Here is a 17,746-nt window from a genome sequence, read left to right as displayed (position 1 = left end):
AATTGTAATTGCAGGTCAGAGCTTTATAACTGATGGGGAGATATCAGGCTTTTTTAGATGATTTTTTTTATCCCAATAAAGATTTGTAACAGGTGACATTAACTTTCATTTTGATCTACACGTGTCATAATTTCTTGATGTTTGTTGAAAATGACAAAAAAAAGGAAGAAAAACTTCCTCCTTTGGTGGCCAAAAAGTTGTTTTGTTTCATGAAAGATTGGATCTTTTTTTGTAAGAACAAATGCACCACTGTGTTTGAGGACATGAGAAGACTCTTCCGTGCTGGTTAGCCAGGGAGGGCGTTTGAATGCTGGAGAGGAAAGTATGAACCTCGTATCGTGGGTGAGCTTGTTCTGTAGCACTGCTGTGGAGGAAGAGGGAAGTTTTTTCAGGCCTCAGCCTATTGGCCTGTGACATGAAGGACTAGCAGCAGCCCTGTTGTCTTGCTGTGGTATGTGCCAGTACAAATGGGTGAGTTCTCTGGAAGAACTGACAGCCCCATGGTGCACAAGATAACAGGGCGTCAGTTTGTGGAATATGTAATCTCTAAACAAGCGCTGTTCCTGGTTGTGCGAATACAGTACCAGTGCAGCTCTACACTCTGTTCACAGCTATTATTATACATGTCCTTTTTTTCTGTGGGAACTGATGGACAGTTATGGTTGAAAGACCTGTAGCTGGGAGGCAACTGCCTCTTCAGGGATCAGCTGATGGGCTGCTGGCATTGCCATCAGGCTTGCCTGGGTGCTTTGCTTTTTCTGAAAATTAGACAACATGCTCTGATACTATGTTAGAGAGCAACATGTGAGAACCACCTTCAGGGATATGCCAGGAGAAACGGGGATGGTGTTCACTGTGTGTTGCCTTCACAGTCTCTTTGAAATAAATCCAGTGTGCAAACAGAGGAAACGTGCCTTAGGGGAGAGCGAGCAGGATTCCTGTCGCAGTTGTGGCACTAATTCAATGTGATCCTGGATAAATCCTTTCCCCTCACTTAGACTCATTTTCAGGAGCCGTAGAATCAGCTATAGAATAATATTTGCTTCTGTTATCATGAACTGTTAATGACTGGGAAAAGCTCTGAGGTCTGCAGGGGAATGGCACCAGATATATTGAATTCAATGTGCTGCATAAAATACTGGGCATGTTTGAAAGGGATAGATGAAAAAGGGCTGATTATACAGTCCTTTGAAGTCTGTGTTAAAGTTTTCACACATTTCTGTGGGCTCTGGATCAGATAATCAGTGTGGAAGGAGGGGTGGGAGAGAAAAAACTTGCAAGGTCATCATCTACTTGTTTTTAAACAAGGAAGCAAGCTGGTGAACTTGTGATTGATTGTCCTTTATGCTGGTCCTCAGAAAAAAGGAAGGTGAGGGAAACGTTGCTGAGATCCCATTGATGTGCAGCCAGTTTTGGAATGGATCATGGAAACTCTCCATCAGTGCTGTCTGAATTTCTCTGTCTGAATTTCTCTGTCTGCAAATGATGATCCACTGATGAACACACCCATAAAAATGGAAAGAACACTCTATGCTGCAGCCCCACTCAGCAAATCCTCTCACAAATAGACCCTCCAGCTACTCAGAGTCACGTTGCCTGGATTATTTCAAGGGTCAGTGCCCGGGTAAGGAATGTGACATCTTGGGCCATTTATGTAACCATCTAATCGTGTAACAGGTGAGCAGGGAGCCTAAGTACAGTGTAAACAAATCCCTTTGCCATTTTTCCCTGCGTTGTCAGGCTAATTCTGATGAAGAAAACATGTGAAGCTGAAGCCAGGGAATCAAGGCTTGGAGCCTGCTCAGAGCTTCAAGAGGAAGTGCCTCAGTGAGGGCACTTTCTGGCGTGCTTCAGGTGAAGACTAAAATGTTTCCCCTGCCTCCACTCTCTCATTCGTTAGTTCACTCCTGTGCCACCTCGACTAGGTGCCAGAGATACTTGTGCTCTGAGGAGTAGAGGGGATGGTTTACTCCACCGCATGTGGCTTGGCGCCAGGAACTGAGGTCTGCGTGCAAATCATTAATTGGTCCCTGATCGAGTTACAGTGTCTTGGTTTCTCATCTATGAGCGATGCATTATAAAAGAGGCTGTGTTCATTTGGTGCTTCCTGAAGGAGGAGCCGAGTGTCTTTATTGTCTCTGCCACAAACTTCTCCTTACCTGGGAGCCAGTTAAGCACTGGCTGCAGACAGGGGAAAGGTGCCCCTGACTGCACTTAGTCCCTGATGAGTGTGCACAGCAGCTGATAATCACCAGTTTTTCTCCCCCAATGAATTTGTGCAAAAGAAGACCTCCTGCATCTACTTCCCATCATCACAAAAGAACGTTTATAATGGGCACCTCTTAATTGTTCAAGACCATCAATTTACTCAGCTGGGACACACCATGGATTCTAGTACGTGTTTTACATCTTTTGCAGCTTCCTCTCCACTTGAGTGCAGCATACTGTTATACCTAGAAAACTCAACCTGATCTTTAAAAAGTAAAGACTTTTCTCCAGGTTTACCAGGGCTCTACTGTAGTTATCATCAATAAGAATATTTAATATCCAGTTACACTTTCTTGAGGTAAATATGTATGTGTATGGAGAGGCATTGCTTGATGCCAACTGAATATTTTTTAGCCAAGTTTCATAAGTTGCTTGATTTTTTTTTTTTACATGTGCTTTCTCTGGCAAGCATACAGTTAAAGGCAGCATTGTACATATTTTATGGTATATTGTAAATATTTTATTAGCATTATTAGTCAGGTTAAAGGGAAAGAATAGAGAATTAATAGCTTAGGTTAAACTGATCTCAGAAGGCATGTAACTCTTGCAGCTAGTGTATTTGCCACATTTCCTAGTTGGTGACCAAATTGTCTTATATCTGCACAGCACTTTGCCACTCTGCTGGGCTGCTCCCTCTGTGCATGTAGTATTTATCATTCATGTGTCCATTAAATCAGCATCCTTTAATGGATCTTCATGTTGCTTGGGTTTTCCCTGTGCAATGAGTATCTCATGTCTTGTCTATCTGGGTGTTATTTTTATATTAGGGGAAGGTAAAGAACAAAAGAAGCAGCAGTGCTCTGATGCTGAGTCACAGTGAGCAGGAGGACTTACTCTGTGTGTATGTGTGTCTTTGAGTGCATCCTCACACTGCCTTCCTAAGTCAAGCAAGAGCTCATCTTACGCTCTGTACATGTGTACATCAGAATCATAGCAACTCCCTTCAGTTAACACAGCTTTGTATTCTGTTCCCACGTGGACACTGATCTAAAGCCTGCTGAATTTCTGGGGAGTTGGTTTGTCAGCTGAAATACTCTTTATTATCTAGGAGAGAGTCAGGAGGAGAGTATCAGAAGCAAGTAGATGTGTAGGAGGACTTTGTCCCAGCTAGTCACAAGCAGGCAGTACTCCTGGAGGCCACACAGGACCAAGGCAGACGGAGAGAGACAAAAGTCTTTTGGACCTCTTTAGGAGATCTATAGTTGGATCTTCTTTATATAACACTTACTGAAAACGTCCATGGAAGTACAGAAATCTCAGAAGATTTTTTTGCTTCCTTTAGTGTGTGCTACACCATGTTACTGGAAACACAGTGGTGAGAGAGTAGAAACAATTTAACAGGATTTTCAAAGAAGGGAATGATGGTATACTAAACCTGACTCACAGTAAACCCACTAAGCCTTAGTTATGGCTTTTGGACCTTCGCTTTGGTGTGGAAAAATATGCCCATAATAGCTCAAAAATGAGGCAATTTCTGCCTTACCAAGGATTTTCCGTTGAGAATTCCTGTGCAAGGTCTGCCAGTGTCTGATGTGCTTAGCCTACTGTATGAAGGCTGCCTGGATCACCACTCTCTGTGCTGTGCTTTTCATTTGCTCACTTCTGGACACAGTCCAGTGTCCCTGACGTCCTTCCATTGATTTCAGCTTGCACTGGATTAAGCCCAGCAGTCGCCTAAGCATATTCATTTCGTGGTTGTTTGTAGGTTATGGTTTGGAGGTTATAAGGGTACTGACTGTTATAAATATCTTTATAGTTTGGCCTTATAAAAATGCAGTGCCTTTACCATGTTCTCATGCCTTTATTATTATCGTTATCGAGTTACCCCTTTTAACCACTCTGTGGTTTAAAAGTGGAAAAACCTTCCATTACAAAAACATAACAACCTCCTCCATAGAAGAATATGATTTAATATCAAGTCATTAGCTGTGAAGCATTTTGACTTGGTTTGTGAGCATTTACCTTAATCCACTAGCCAACGCTAGTTCCAGCAGGTGGGTCTTAGTTCACACTACTCCACAGTCAAAGTTTCTTTAAGCTCTGTGAAAAGCTGTGCTAACTACAACAGTGACTATGCCTGTATGTCACTAGGTATCTATAGAGGCAATTTTTGAGAACATGGAGCTATAAAAAGAGTTCACATTTTCTTGGCTACTGTATCAAGCAGCTTTATGTCAACATCTTCAAGTTACATCTAGCGTTGACCTTCAGTGCCTGGCTTGGGACTTTCCAGAGTGAGATTCTTAAATGAACAGTGCCAAGAGCTTGGAGCCCAGAGTCTGGTCTCTGTACGTGCGACCACAGGAGATGCACATACAATTGCACTATGTTTTTAAAGAGCCAGTTCTACAAAGAAGCATAAGCACTCAGTTAGGTGCCTTGGCACTCCCTTTCAAACCCCACCCAGCAGCTGTTTCAGTCAGACATACCTAATTTCTGTATGTGTATGAATCTTCCAGGAAAATCCTGACTAATTTATGCTGCTGGACACAAACTCAGCTGCTCATTTTCACTTGGCTCCGACCTGAAAACCCGACAGGGTTCTTGGGCATCTTTCACCTGCAGGACTCAATTTTGTAGACATTTCCAGGGCTAGCAGTCTGGTTCAGGTTGTGCACAAACAGTAGTGGTTAAGCTTACCTAGGGTGTAGGTGAACCAACTTAAGGTCCCTCCACTGCCTGATTTAGAGTAAGAATTTGTCTTCACATTTTCTACTCACTGGAAACTATTAGTCTGCCTTGTGTTCTGTCGTGGTTTAGCCTCAGCTGGCAGCTGGGCACCACGTGGCGACTTGCTCACTCCTCTCCCCTTGGTGGGATGGGGAGGAGAATCAGAAGAAAAAGGTAGAACTCGTGGGTTGGGATAAGGACAGTTTAACAGGACAGCAAAGGAAGAGGAAAATAACAATACATATAAAAGATATATGAAGCAGGTGAAACACAACACAATTTGCTTGCTGCCTAGGACCCAGATGCCCAGCCCGTCCCCAAGCAGTGATTCCTCCCTCCCTCGCCAGCTCCCCCCCTTATATACTGAGCACGACATCATATGGTATGGAATATCCCTTTGGCTGGTTTGGGTCAACTGTCCTGGCTGCGTCCCCTCCCAGCTTCTTATGAAAATTAACTCTATCTCAGCTGAAAACCAGGACGTCTTCTGGCCTGTGTTGCTTGTTTTGCTGAAGCCCCTCTCCTCTGCATGAAAAACTTAATATTTGTTAAAGCAAATTGCATTTTACAGTTGAAAATGTGAGTTGATCAAGTTACTTTCTCCTTCTTTGGGGGCTCAGTGAATGGTAACTGTATATGCTGTTGTGGGCTTGCAAAAGAAGTTACTTACTTGGGATTAGTAGAGGCAATAGGCAAAACAGTCCTAGGTCTTGGAGGAGGTTAAGGGGTGATTAACCTCGCCCAGTGTCATAACCATGGAAGTCTCCCTGTGTTGAACGGGGCAAAACCATGTACACTCACACGCATGTGAAGTTCTGTACTTCCTTATAGCCTTCCCCACCTGGGAGACCTTTTGTGCTTTATAGGAAGAGCCACATAGTTTGAGGGACTGTAGATGAGTGTGTAAGAAAGTTTTTCATCTGACCAAATCAGCACTGTAAGAAACTGTAATTAAGCAACTGCATACCATAGCATCTTTTCCCTGATGGAGGGACTTGGTTTTCGTCTTCTGAGTAAAAACAGTATGTCGTTGACTGTTTAAAGCATGCATGTTCCATTTTCAGCCACTCTTACTCCCTGGAATGAGAGGTGCGAGGTAAGACAGAACAGAACAACAAAGGAAAATAGCGTGATTTATTATGGTGTTTTTGAGCAACAGAAATCTATTCTTACACCATGTGAAAAGTGTAAAATGAAGTACATGAAATTACTTAGGTTGGTAAGAACACAGCAATACAAGCGGATCACAGCTTGCACTCTTCCTAAATACAAAGTATACGTCTTATATTCTAATATAAAACTGGTAGATCTGATCGGGGGAATATGCCTGACAGGTCCTTAGATCAGTGTCTGAAAAGCATTTTAATCCAAGTCTCACTTTGATCCTTTAAGAACTTTTTCCCTCCTTGCTGCAGTAGAGGGGTGTGGTGATGGTTGGGAAAGTTGTCCTTTGTACCATGTGTGTTGCCTGCAGCACTTTAACAGTTGGTATCCCATGGCTCAGAATTGCAGCCCTAGTAACTTAGGGGCAGCAGAGTAGTTCCACAGCTCTGTCCTGAAAGACCATAGCCCAGAAAACAGGTAACTGGCATGGCTGAAAAAGATGGCACTTGCCTAGACCACTGGTGCACCTTAACTCCACAGCAAGTGATTCCTGAAGACAGCCAAGTCCAATTCACGACTGGCTTATTGACACCATCTGCATGTGGTAGCTGGCCTAGCAGCAAAAGGCAAAGTAGGTAGGGTGTTGGTTGTGGCCATGTGAGTTGTTACATACTGCCACTCCCAGAAGAAGTAGCCATATTTGACGGGTTAGAAATGGTCACCTAAATGGGGAGCTTTGTGCTGTTTGGTGCATTGTGATGACTGTGCTGACTGGGAAGCTGCCATGCTGCTGTGTTAGCTCTGGAGGGACCCGCAGGGCAGCGGAGCCCTGAGGAGCTGGGCACGATTCTCTTGGCAGCGGTATGCCAGACAAGGACAAAATGTCAAGAGTGGGGAGCCAGCACTATCACACTGGTTCATCTGATCTGTTGTATTTAGAGAGATTTCCCTGGTTTTTCATCGCAGTATCTTAAAGCCTTAGTGTAGTCATTGCTTTTTTTGTTTTTCATGATGCCAGTGATGATTGCTATCCCTGATTTACAGAAAGAAAGATGAGATGGAAAGAGACACAGGGCACATTTCATGTCTCTAAGTTACATATGAAACAAAGCAGTCTTAGTGTTAGCTGAACTATCCTTGAATCAGGCAAGCCATGTTAGCTGAAGTATGTGCTTGGATTAATTGGCAGCCTGGGCACAATGAAAGTAATGCTTTGAAAATGTGTATTAGCATCTCTGTGTGAGAGTTTTAGAAGTACCATCCAGCTCAAAGCTCACAGAGTGATCTCTAGCCTTGTTCTGCAACGTGGCATGGGAGCATAACCCAAGAGACCTACTCTGCCCACATGGAGAGTGGATGGCCAAGCAGGGGAAGTGGACTTGAGCCTCTCAAGTCCCTGGCTAGCACCTTAACCGATAGGCACTCTTACCATGGAGACTATTCACAGTGGAACCGTTCACAGTGACTTTTAAGAGGGTTTTTTCATGGGACTAATCACATCTCGGTGCTGCTGTGGATGCTTATTTCCCAGGACTCCCTTCTTTTATGGAGGTTTCTTTCTTACATCCATTCTTTCCCCTCTTTCTTTTCACTGTGAAACAGTCTCTGGCATGACTCGGACATCTTTTTGCCATGCACAGCATTCAAGACACAAATTGCAGCTTGAACAGTTTGTTGGAGGATGTTCCTCTAAACAGAATAATGGATTTGTTCCCTGAATTGAAGGACTTAGCAGGAATCAGTTAAACGTCTTTGCCCAGGTGAAGCCTGGAAGCTGATACAGGTATTTCTGCACTTTCAACCTGAAAACCCCCTAGGAAACAGGCAGTTGTAATTATTTTTTGCTGGAATTATCTTCAGGCTTAGTATCCTGTACTCACACAAGCATCTTCAGTTTTTAAGTTTTCAGACAATTGACTGCTTCACTAGCAAAGTCTCAAAATGAATATTCCTTCTTAATTTGTTTTTAATTGGAGTTTTCACACTTCATCAGTGTAACATTTAAAGAAAGCATTAGCTTTCTTCCTACTGTCAACAACAACATCACTTTAGGGTATATATTTCTTCTCTCCTTCTCCCTGTCAGAGTTTATGCTGTTTTAGGCATATGCCTGGCTCTGGCATTCAAATCTATGGCTGAGCTTGGCATGGGGTATGAGGGACCACGTCCATTTTGCCAAGCTGATGCTTGTAATGAGGCAGATGTCACCTTCTTATCCTTTCCCATCCCCTATCAATCTCAATTTCTAACAGAGGTTTTTTCATTGTCCATCAGAAATGAGAAAAGTACAGGATCTCATTATAGGTGAGGAGTAAAGAACACTGCGGGACTGACTGCGTTGTACACTGCAGGGAGTACCACCTAGCAACACCCAAGCAAATGCTAAGCAAACTACCTGGGATACAGAAATACATCTCATCATGACAGAATGGGCCACGGTAAGCTAATTTACCTTCGTCCTCTAGAAATGTGTCAAACAGCATTAGTCTTTGTATCAGGAAGATCTAGGGCTCAGCAGAAGGGAAGACCCAATAGTAGAAAGTAGTTTGTTGTCGAATGACAGCTATTTCTGAAGCACTAGCCATTTTTTATAGTTTTTAATTAACTCAACAGGAGAAGCATGATAAAATACTTAATGCCAAGCTCTGACCAACTGGAATTAGACTGCTCTAGCAAGTTCATTTCAAGATGCTCCAGTGTGTCAGCACCACACTGCAGTCTGCTTTCTGCTGTGTCTAAGACCCTTGGTGACAAACGGAGACAAAGGAAAATTCATAACCAGCATGGGAATTGAAGTATGTCTTCCATGGCCCATCCTTTTCACTCAGTGTGTTTGGCTCTGAAAGCATTTATATCTTGATTTTCTTTAGTTCTGCTCATCACACGCTGCATGATTATCCTCTTTGCTTATTTGGCATGGTCCTCCAAGCAGCAGACTGAAGGCTGAGTCAACTTTTTAATAGAGCAGGCAGGGGAATAATATATATTAGTCACTTGCTCTTTCTTTTTTTTTGCTTGATCAAAAGAGTTAATTCATTGCTGCTGTAAACTTTCAGCTCACAAAGATGTAACAACAGCTCATTATCTTTGCAGGTATTCATACAGCACATTATGGAAATATGTTATTAACTTTATTGAATATGTATATAGAATTTGAGTGTTGTGATACAAGTGAATGTATCTGACTTTGCAGAACCAGACTTGTTTAAATCTAACTCAAGTAATGAGATCAACAGGCACAACAAATGGAAAACAAGTGCACACATACACTCTTTAACTAATTTGATATCCTTGTATGATAAGGTCACCCACCCAGTGGATGGAGGGAGGCAGTGGATGTAGTGGGGGTGCTGGTTGACAGCAGGCTCGGTATGAGTCAGCAGTGTGCCCTGGCAGCCAAGAGGGTAAACTGCAACCTGGGGTGCATTAAAGCATAACCAGCTGGTCAAAAGAGGTGATTATCCTGCTGTGTTTAGCATTGGTGTGGCCTCATCTTGAGTACTTTGTGCAGTTCTGGGCCCCACAACTTAAGAACGATGTGAAGGTCCTTGAATGCATCCAGAAGAGGGCAACAAAGCCAGTGAAAGTGCTGAAGGCGTGTCCTGTGAGGAGTGACTGAGGACTTTGGGTTTGTCTAGTTTGGAGAAAAGGAGGCCGAGGGGTGACCTCATGGCACTCTACAGCTTCTTGAGGAGGGGAAGTGGAGAGGGAGGTGCTGAGCTCTTCTCCCTGGGATCCTCTGACAGGATGTGTAGGAATGGTTCAAAGCTGTGCCAGGGGAGGTTTAGGTTGGAAATTAAGAAGCATTTCTTCACCGAGAGGGTGGTCAAACAAAAAGCTCTATTCTATTCTACTCTACTTTCCATCCCTGAATAGATTCAGCTAAATCTGAAAAATCTCTGCCAACCTATTAAGCCGACCATTGGGCGTAGACGGCTGCTAGTGTAAGAAGGTATAATAAAAGCGGAGTCAACCCAAATGTCAGTTTAGAGAAGAATTTGTGGTATTAAGAGAAAGGTTTGTTCAAAGGCACCAGAATAGTGGTTCCTAATGTGTTAAGGTTGTTTTTCAACAACACGTGGAGGTCGCACTGGATTGTGTTTAAATATCTGAAATTCCATATAGTGTCAGTGATTTCACTATGATGTAAATGATTTTTTGTTGTTTAGTCATTACAATTGTTACTATGGTGTGCGGGGAAGGCGGGTGAAATGGGCATCTCAGAGGGCTTGACAGGAGCCAGGACAAACTAGTTATGTTGTTCAGCAGCTCGTGGCATGCAGCACTGTTTGGGCAGAGCACAGAGGTTGGATGGAGACGGTGGTGGTGAGATTCCTTGGCCTTGAGTGAGCAGTGTGGCCACGGGCTCAACTCACACCAAGCAGAAATTCCACTGTTGCTGAGGAATCCGGCCCGTTTGTACTAGCCAGGGGAACAGGTGACAAATTCAGTTTAACAGAGGAAAAGAATGACCTCAACTCATGACATATATTTCTTGCTAGTAATCCTGTGAATGTGCTGTATCTGTATGAAGTGGGTGCAGAGCACCGATGAGCTCTCAGTCACCGTTTGAGATTAATGCCATGGTGATCTATGTATTTGCTGTATCTGCTGAACAGCACTTCATTACTCAAAGCCCTTTTTCTCCTGTCTGCTTTGTTAAACAATGCAGAGAGTAACTGCAAATGATAGCTCAGATTATTGGCCTGTGAAGTCGATGTTTGCTGTGCTGCAATGTTAAGTGCAGTCTGACATGTATGCTGTAGTTCCCACCTGCAGCAAAGGCAGATGTCAGACAGACACATCTGGAAAGCAGGTAATGTAGAACCAGCAAAAGAGCAGACTGCAGATTGCACTGCTAAAAAGGTTCAGATTTAGCATTTCTAAGTGGTAGAGAAGAATGTTTGCATCAATCTTGTCTCATCTAGTTCTCTCCCTGGACTGTAGTTAAAGAAAATGGAGTAGGGGGCTTTTTCCAACCCAGTGCAGCACATTCAGCAAATGAAATCCTTGGAAAAATATCTTCCTGATGCTACAGTCCGGCCTGTGAGCTGTAACAAGTGAAAGCCTGTTACAATTTTATAACTATTTGATTGCTGATCTTGAATTAAGTTTATGGTCATGAGTCAGTTTCTGGCAGAGAAGCAACGGCAACTAGCATTACTTATGCCCTTTGTTGCTTGCCTCAGCAGTGGACCTGTTGGTGAGTAAGCCACAGACACCCAGCTATTCTCCTAGACCACAAAGACGTCCGTCCAGGGGAGGTCAGAAATACGTGGCAGAAAAGTGCTCTGTCTGTTTATGTGGGTAAGAGTTTCTCCATGCCACCTCAGATTTTCCACCAGTGCCAAATTTACTCTGAGTAGGTAAAATCAAGATAAAGGAAGAAAGGAACTTTCCTTGTAAGATCATATCATAGAAGCATAGAATGGTTTGGATTGGAAGGGACCTTAAAGCCCATCTAGTTCCAACCACCCTGCTGCGGGCAGGGACACCCTCCACTAGACCACGTTGCCCAAAGCCTCACCCAACCTGGCCTTAAACACTTCCAGGGATGGGGCATCCACAGCCTCTCTGGGCAACCTGTTCCAGTGCCTCACCACCCTCACAGTAAAGAATTTCTTTCTAACATCTAATCTAAATCAATCAACCCTCCTTCAGCTTAAACCCGTTACCCCTTGTCCTGTCACTACACTCCCTGATAAACAGTCCCTCATCAGCTTTCCTGTAGGCCCCTTCAGGTACTGGAAGGCTGCAATTAGATCTCCCTGGAGCCTTCTCTTCTCCAGGCTGAACAACCCCAACTCTCTCAGCCTGTCCTCACAGGAGAGGTGCTCCAGCCCTCCGATCAGCTTCGTGGCCCTCCTCTGGACTCACTCCAACAGCTCGATGTCTCTCCTGTACTGGGGCCCCCAGAGCTGGACACAGTACTCCAGGTGGGGTCTCACAAGAGTGGAGTAGAGGGGCAGGATCACCTCCCTCGACCTGCTGGTCACACCTCTTTTGATGCAGCCCAGGACACGGTTGGCTTTCTGGGCTGCAAGCGCACACCCCCGGCTCATGTTGAGCTTCTTATCAGTCAATACCCCCAAGTCCTTCTCCTCAGGGCTGCTTTCAATCCATTCCTTGCCCAGCCTGTAATTGTGCTTGGGGTTGCCCCAACCCCTGTGCAGGACCTTGCACTTTGCCTTGTTGAACTTCATGAGGTTTGCACAGGCCCACCTCTCCAGCCTGTCAAGGTCCCTCTGGATGGCATCCCTTCCCTCCAGCATGTCGACCCCACCACACAGCTTGGTGTCGTCAGCAAACTTGCTGAGGGTGCGCTCAATCCCACTGTCCATGTCGCCGACAAAGATGTTGAACAGTGCCGGTCCCAGTACCGACCCCTGAGGAAAGCCACTCGTCACCATTCTCCACTTGGACATTGAGCCGTTGATCACAACTCTTTGAGCGCGACCATCCAGCCAATTCCTTATCCACCGAGTGGTCCATCCATCGAATCCATGTGTCTCCAATTTAGAGACAAGAATGTTGTGCGATACAGTGTCAAATGCCTCGCACAAGTCCAGGTAGATGATGTCAGTTGCCCTTCCCTTATCCACTGACACTGTAACCGCATCATAGAAGGCCACCGAGTTTGTCAGGCACGATTTGCCCTTAGTGAAGCCATGTTGGCTGTCACCAGTAACCTCCTTATTTTCCATGTGCCTGAGCATAGTCTCCATGATCAGAGGTTATTTATTTATTATAGAAGTACTGCTTCACGTCTTATTGAAACCTGCTCCCCTGCCTGGTGCCAGCTTAGGACTGGGAAAGACGTGAGTTTTCTCCATGTGAGATGGCTCTGTTTCCTTACACAAGGAATAATGCAAACCTTATAGAAATTGGTGAAGAGGCCTCTACTGTTATCAGTGAGCTTTGAACCAGGGGTTTGGGCAGTGAGGGTGTATATCTGAAATTACACTATGATACACTGTTTTAAGCTGTTGTCTTTTATCATTTTTATGTTGCTACATGCAGTTAGTTTGTATATGACTTGATAGACCAGGCAAGCAGAGAAGATTGCTGCCCTCAAATCTTTCAGTAGCTGTAAGAATAGCATGAACACAGGAGAGATAGTGAAAGCACAGGGACAGACCGCTTCAGTGCGAAATCATGTGAAACTAGAGGAAGAGAAGCTTCACCTCAAAAATGACAGGGGAGAAGCTAGTTGCTTGCCTCCCAGGTTATAGTACCCTGGCTTAGGGCTACCAAGGTGAGACCCACAAAAGGCTATCTTAGATACTTTACAAGGCCATGTTCCCTGCCTCCCAAATGAAAACAGAAATAAGGGTTGAGGAGGTAAAAAAACGTGAGCTTGTCTGGGTGAAAACCAGTGAAGTGGAATCACATTCACCCCTGGACATAGCCATGGCATCTGTTAGATTTCAGTGGAAGACAAAAAGCACTTAATTTTGGATGACTTGTGTAATTATGGCAATGCTTTTCTGATGAATATTTCAATTTCCAAGTCAAAGCTTGTTCACTTTAAGATGGGTCTGAACCCAGGCCAGAGTCTTAAGTAAGTTCAAACTTTTAAGTAGCTTGAGCAATACGTTTATGTTAGCTGAAGCAAAACCTTGTATGCAGCCTCACACAGCTATGGAAAGCTAGGTCTGGGGCCACATGTTGTGCAAAGGCCCATTTTCTTTAGTTTGTTGAGAATTTATTTGCTTTGGGTTTTTTTTTTCATGCCTCTTTCTTCATCTGTGATCACACCTCCTCCTTCTACTCACACTTTGTTGTCAGCTTATTTCTTCTGTTCTCATCTCTCTTTTCTCTGGTCAAGAGTTAAGAGCTCCCAACACAGATTAAAAGAATTATATCAGCATCAGTTGATTCTGCTTCACTTGGCAAATCCTCTGCTTTTCAAGGATGGTATTTAATATACTGTGCTGGCTTTTTTCTTTGCAAAGTTATTTGGGAAGCTTTCCCCAAATTCCTGAAATTTTCCTTGTATTAAATTATCCTAGTCATCTCATCTCCTAAGATAGAGGAACATGCATTTATTTTAAGAAATTACATAATGACATATTCTTCAGGTGGCTTCATGTCTTTCACTATTTTCGCTTCAATTCTTCTCATTACCCTCAGTTTTCTCTCAGATACAACCATCTCTTGTGCACCTGTGTCATCTTCTGTGTTCTCCACAATTTGGGCTGATCTTTTTAGGACCAGGTTCTGCAGTGTGGTGACTTGTCTGGTTCAGGCAATGAAGAATTTGATCCTGCATGGAAAGTAAAGTTCACATCCTGCAAAAATGTAGCTGTGCCTTTTTCTATGTACTGGGATTCAGCCCGTTGACATGGCTTTAATGCTAAGCTCAGACTTGTAAATATGGGGTGTAACGGAGCACAAACTCTAATTGAAGTCCGTGAGATAATGGCTATTGTGAAGTTGATATATGGGTAGGAAATCTAGAATTTATTCCTACAACAAAACTTCATTTTATTCTTCTTAAGTGATTTAAAAATAACCTAAGGCAGAGTGTGTCCTGGTCTTCATGAGATTAAGTCAGTTAGATGTTTATGTCTGAGAAAGTTTGAACAGAATACACAGTGCCTTGTCTGTCCCCACGTATCTTGGCACACTCTTTGATTCCCTCTAAATCGAGGTCCAGTTTTTCCAGTCTTCCTTGTAGATACGCACCAGCTAAACTAAGATCCTGAAAAGTATTTAGATGACTGACTCTTGCTTAAGACTGAACTCCATTGATTTTGGCCAAAGTTCACAAGCTGGATGAGACTGAAATCAATGCTGTTCAGGTATGGACCTCAGAAAGACAGAGTCAAACCTGCTGGCTCTGACCCACGGGCACTTGTGCATGTCTTTCATTTTCAGCACATGGGCAGCCCTGCTGCTTTTTCTGAACTTGATGCATAGGTCCAGCTTACTATGCAGAGCATCAGCTACACACATACCAGTACCCTGAAATAGTGAGGAATAACATAGCAGTCCCCTGTGTAGCTATTGTGTCTTGAAAAGTAAATCTAGGCACAAGCAATGTTTTATGTTTGATAATGTGTTATTAGCAGAACTCCTCCTGCCTACAGTTCACGCCAACAACTCTGGCACAAAGTGCCACTACCAGTGATGTTCATATTCTCTGCTTGCAAACAGTACTGTAGCCTTAAAGATGCAGGCCAGTACAGTAACATGTTGCTGGTGCAATAAACATGGGCTTAAAATAAAGTTTAAAAACTGTAAAGGATTCAATGGCTTTGAGTCCAGGGTCAAGTCCAACTAAGTTTTCCTAAGAGCCAGCTGGTCTTCTGCCAGGTCTTCTGCTTCATCCACAGACTAGTTCCCTTCAACCATGTTGGCATCTCTCTGCTTAAGTGATGCCATGACTCCATGCCAGGTTTGTCTTGTATTATAAAATCCTGAATACTGGACTGGAAGAGGTTGAAAGGTCTCTCATGATTTTATAGGAAATCTGCCTTATTTCAACATGCCTATGGGTTTGCTTTTTCTTTTTCTTTAATCAGTAATGCATTGCTAAGTCTGATATATTTATCATTAGTCTCATAGTATTTGATGTCTTGTGAAACTAATCCTAGCTCTCATTGTCAAGTGATTAAACAAGAATCTCAGCCTTCACTTAAAGACCCCATATTTCTAGGCTCAGCATTGTTGAGAAGTTATTGAAAAATACTGTTTGAAGCACTTGAAAAATACTGAAAGTGAAAAATGTTGAAAAATGTTGAAAATGCTTATATACTCTGCAAACTGAGAAATCAGAATATATGAAAAAATAGAGCGCTCTTTTTTTCTACAAAAATCCATGGGTTTTAAGTTAATCTTGAGATTTGGGAGGAAGAGCAGTCAAGTCCTCCTCTTTGACTGTTTGCGTCTGTGTTTTCCCCAATTACTTATGCTGTTCTCTTACTCAAACCTCTCTTCAAGAGGAGTGGATCAAATGGAGGATGTGGGTTTGGCTTAGCACCAGCTTTCACTGAGTTTCAGGTTAAAGAAGACCCACAAAGGAAGTGAGTGTTGGTATTTCTCTTCCCCAGCCAGCTCACCCCACTTTTTCTTCTTCACCTTTTTTATTTAGAGTTAGAAAAGCTCAAAAGGTTCTCCTTGTTTTTTGAAGTTTTCTGCATTTCCCTTTGTGAATGCAAAGATTACCCTGCCCTAGTTTATGTAAAAAAATCACTGACAACGCTGACAGTATGCCATCTGCAGCCTTTGTAGCATGACTGGGGCAATGCTCAGCATTTATGAAAGACTGTTTTTCTCTCAGATGTTTGAATTCAATCCATGCTGTTGTTATTTATTAAATAAATAAGACTTTATGTCCTGATGTTTTATTTATTAAAAAATAAGGTTTTATTTAAAATGTTAGGCTTATATGGGACTTCAGTAATGCATAGGCTCTGTGTTGGCTCTCAGATAAGGCATGACTTTTACTCTATATAGTACAAGTGTAGGTGGGGTGCCTCTGTGCCACAGAACACATGAGAATGAAGAAGTGCTGTGGGCTCCCTGTACCGGGCACCTGTGTTCAATTGCACTTGGTCTGAATAGGCACAACTCTGTTCGTTTCCCTGCATTGGCATCTGGTTTGTGTTAGCACAGGTGAAAGGCGATTGAGGTTCAGTAAGGTGTCCAAGCAGGCTGAAATGCTCTCTTTTCCAGAATGGCTTTAGGAAAGTCAAAGCAGTCTTGATTGGATTTTGAAGCCAGTGAACTTTTGCAAGGCAGGCTCATCATTGCCTTGCTCTGTGCTGAGGAATTTGGGCTGGAACCTTATCAGCTTTGGAGCAATGTTTTCCCACACGCAAAGATTGCCTAAACATTACAAGTGGATGCTGCAAGTCAGATGAAAATTTAGATCAAAACTAAGTTCAGTTCCTAGCTTTGCTAACTAGCTGTCCTAGGACTTCACAGGAACCACTCTTTCTCTGCCTCAGTTCTGCTTTTTGGGTTTTTTTGGTCCACATCCCATTTCTGCCTTCCCCCAAGATACATTCTGTTTCCCACCCACGCCTTTCCTCATCTGAGAATTACTTAACTTTCTGAAGAGGAGTCCTGTGAAATGTATCCTACACAGATGCACTGCTGGGGTGGAGCTGGGAATAGAGCATGGGTGGAAGGAAGTGACTGGGACAGGGATGAGGAGGAAAGTGGCATATGGGACATCATGACACTGCAGCTCCAGTGGACAAGAGAGCAGAACTGCTCCTTTCCATGGTGCTGTGGATCTAGATCAGCTTAAGCTGATTTTGCACTGTCCCCTCAGTGGCCTCCATGAGCTCATGGCGTGCACACAGAATTGAGAGCAGCCTAAGTAGTCAAGATAAAGTTGTGTGGGAGATGGGTGTCCATCTAGAGCAGGTGTTCCCAGAGATGATCCTTCTATGCCTAATTATAGTGCTTGGCCTTTTCCATCAACTTCCTGGCATGAATGCCTTCTCCTCTGGTGCTTTCCTGTTCAGAACTCTCCTAGCTTCCTTTGCCTGTCTGCCAGTGTCAGCTAACAAGCGTCTCCAGCTTCCCCAGGCCTCTTGATTTCTCTTTCCCACTATTACTCACACGTCTCAGCAACTGGCTCTCACAGAAACTCCCTAATCACCATTATGGTCTCTGAGAATGATAGAGGGTTTCTTTGTGTGCGAATTAATAAGCTGGTATAAGTAAAATCAAGAAAGAACAAGGCTAC

The 17,746-nt window shown here is 43.6% G+C and overlaps 1 long non-coding RNA gene across 2 annotated transcripts in view; it reads left to right on the top strand.

Moving 5' to 3' along the window:
- The first annotated feature begins 2,133 nt into the window (after positions 1-2,133).
- Positions 2,134-17,746, top strand: part of LOC129210543 (uncharacterized) — a 159,724-nt gene continuing 144,111 nt past the window's right edge. For both annotated transcript variants that reach the window (XR_008578574.1, XR_008578573.1), the window contains exon 1: positions 2,134-2,394. This is a non-coding gene — a long non-coding RNA (uncharacterized LOC129210543). The remainder of the gene's footprint in view (positions 2,395-17,746) is intronic.

This window comes from Grus americana, chromosome 1, assembly GCF_028858705.1.
Source record: "Grus americana isolate bGruAme1 chromosome 1, bGruAme1.mat, whole genome shotgun sequence".
NCBI classification, from domain to species: Eukaryota; Metazoa; Chordata; class Aves; order Gruiformes; family Gruidae; genus Grus; species Grus americana.
Note: the sequence above shows the minus strand (reverse complement) of the source record. Positions and strands in the feature narration are given on the sequence as shown.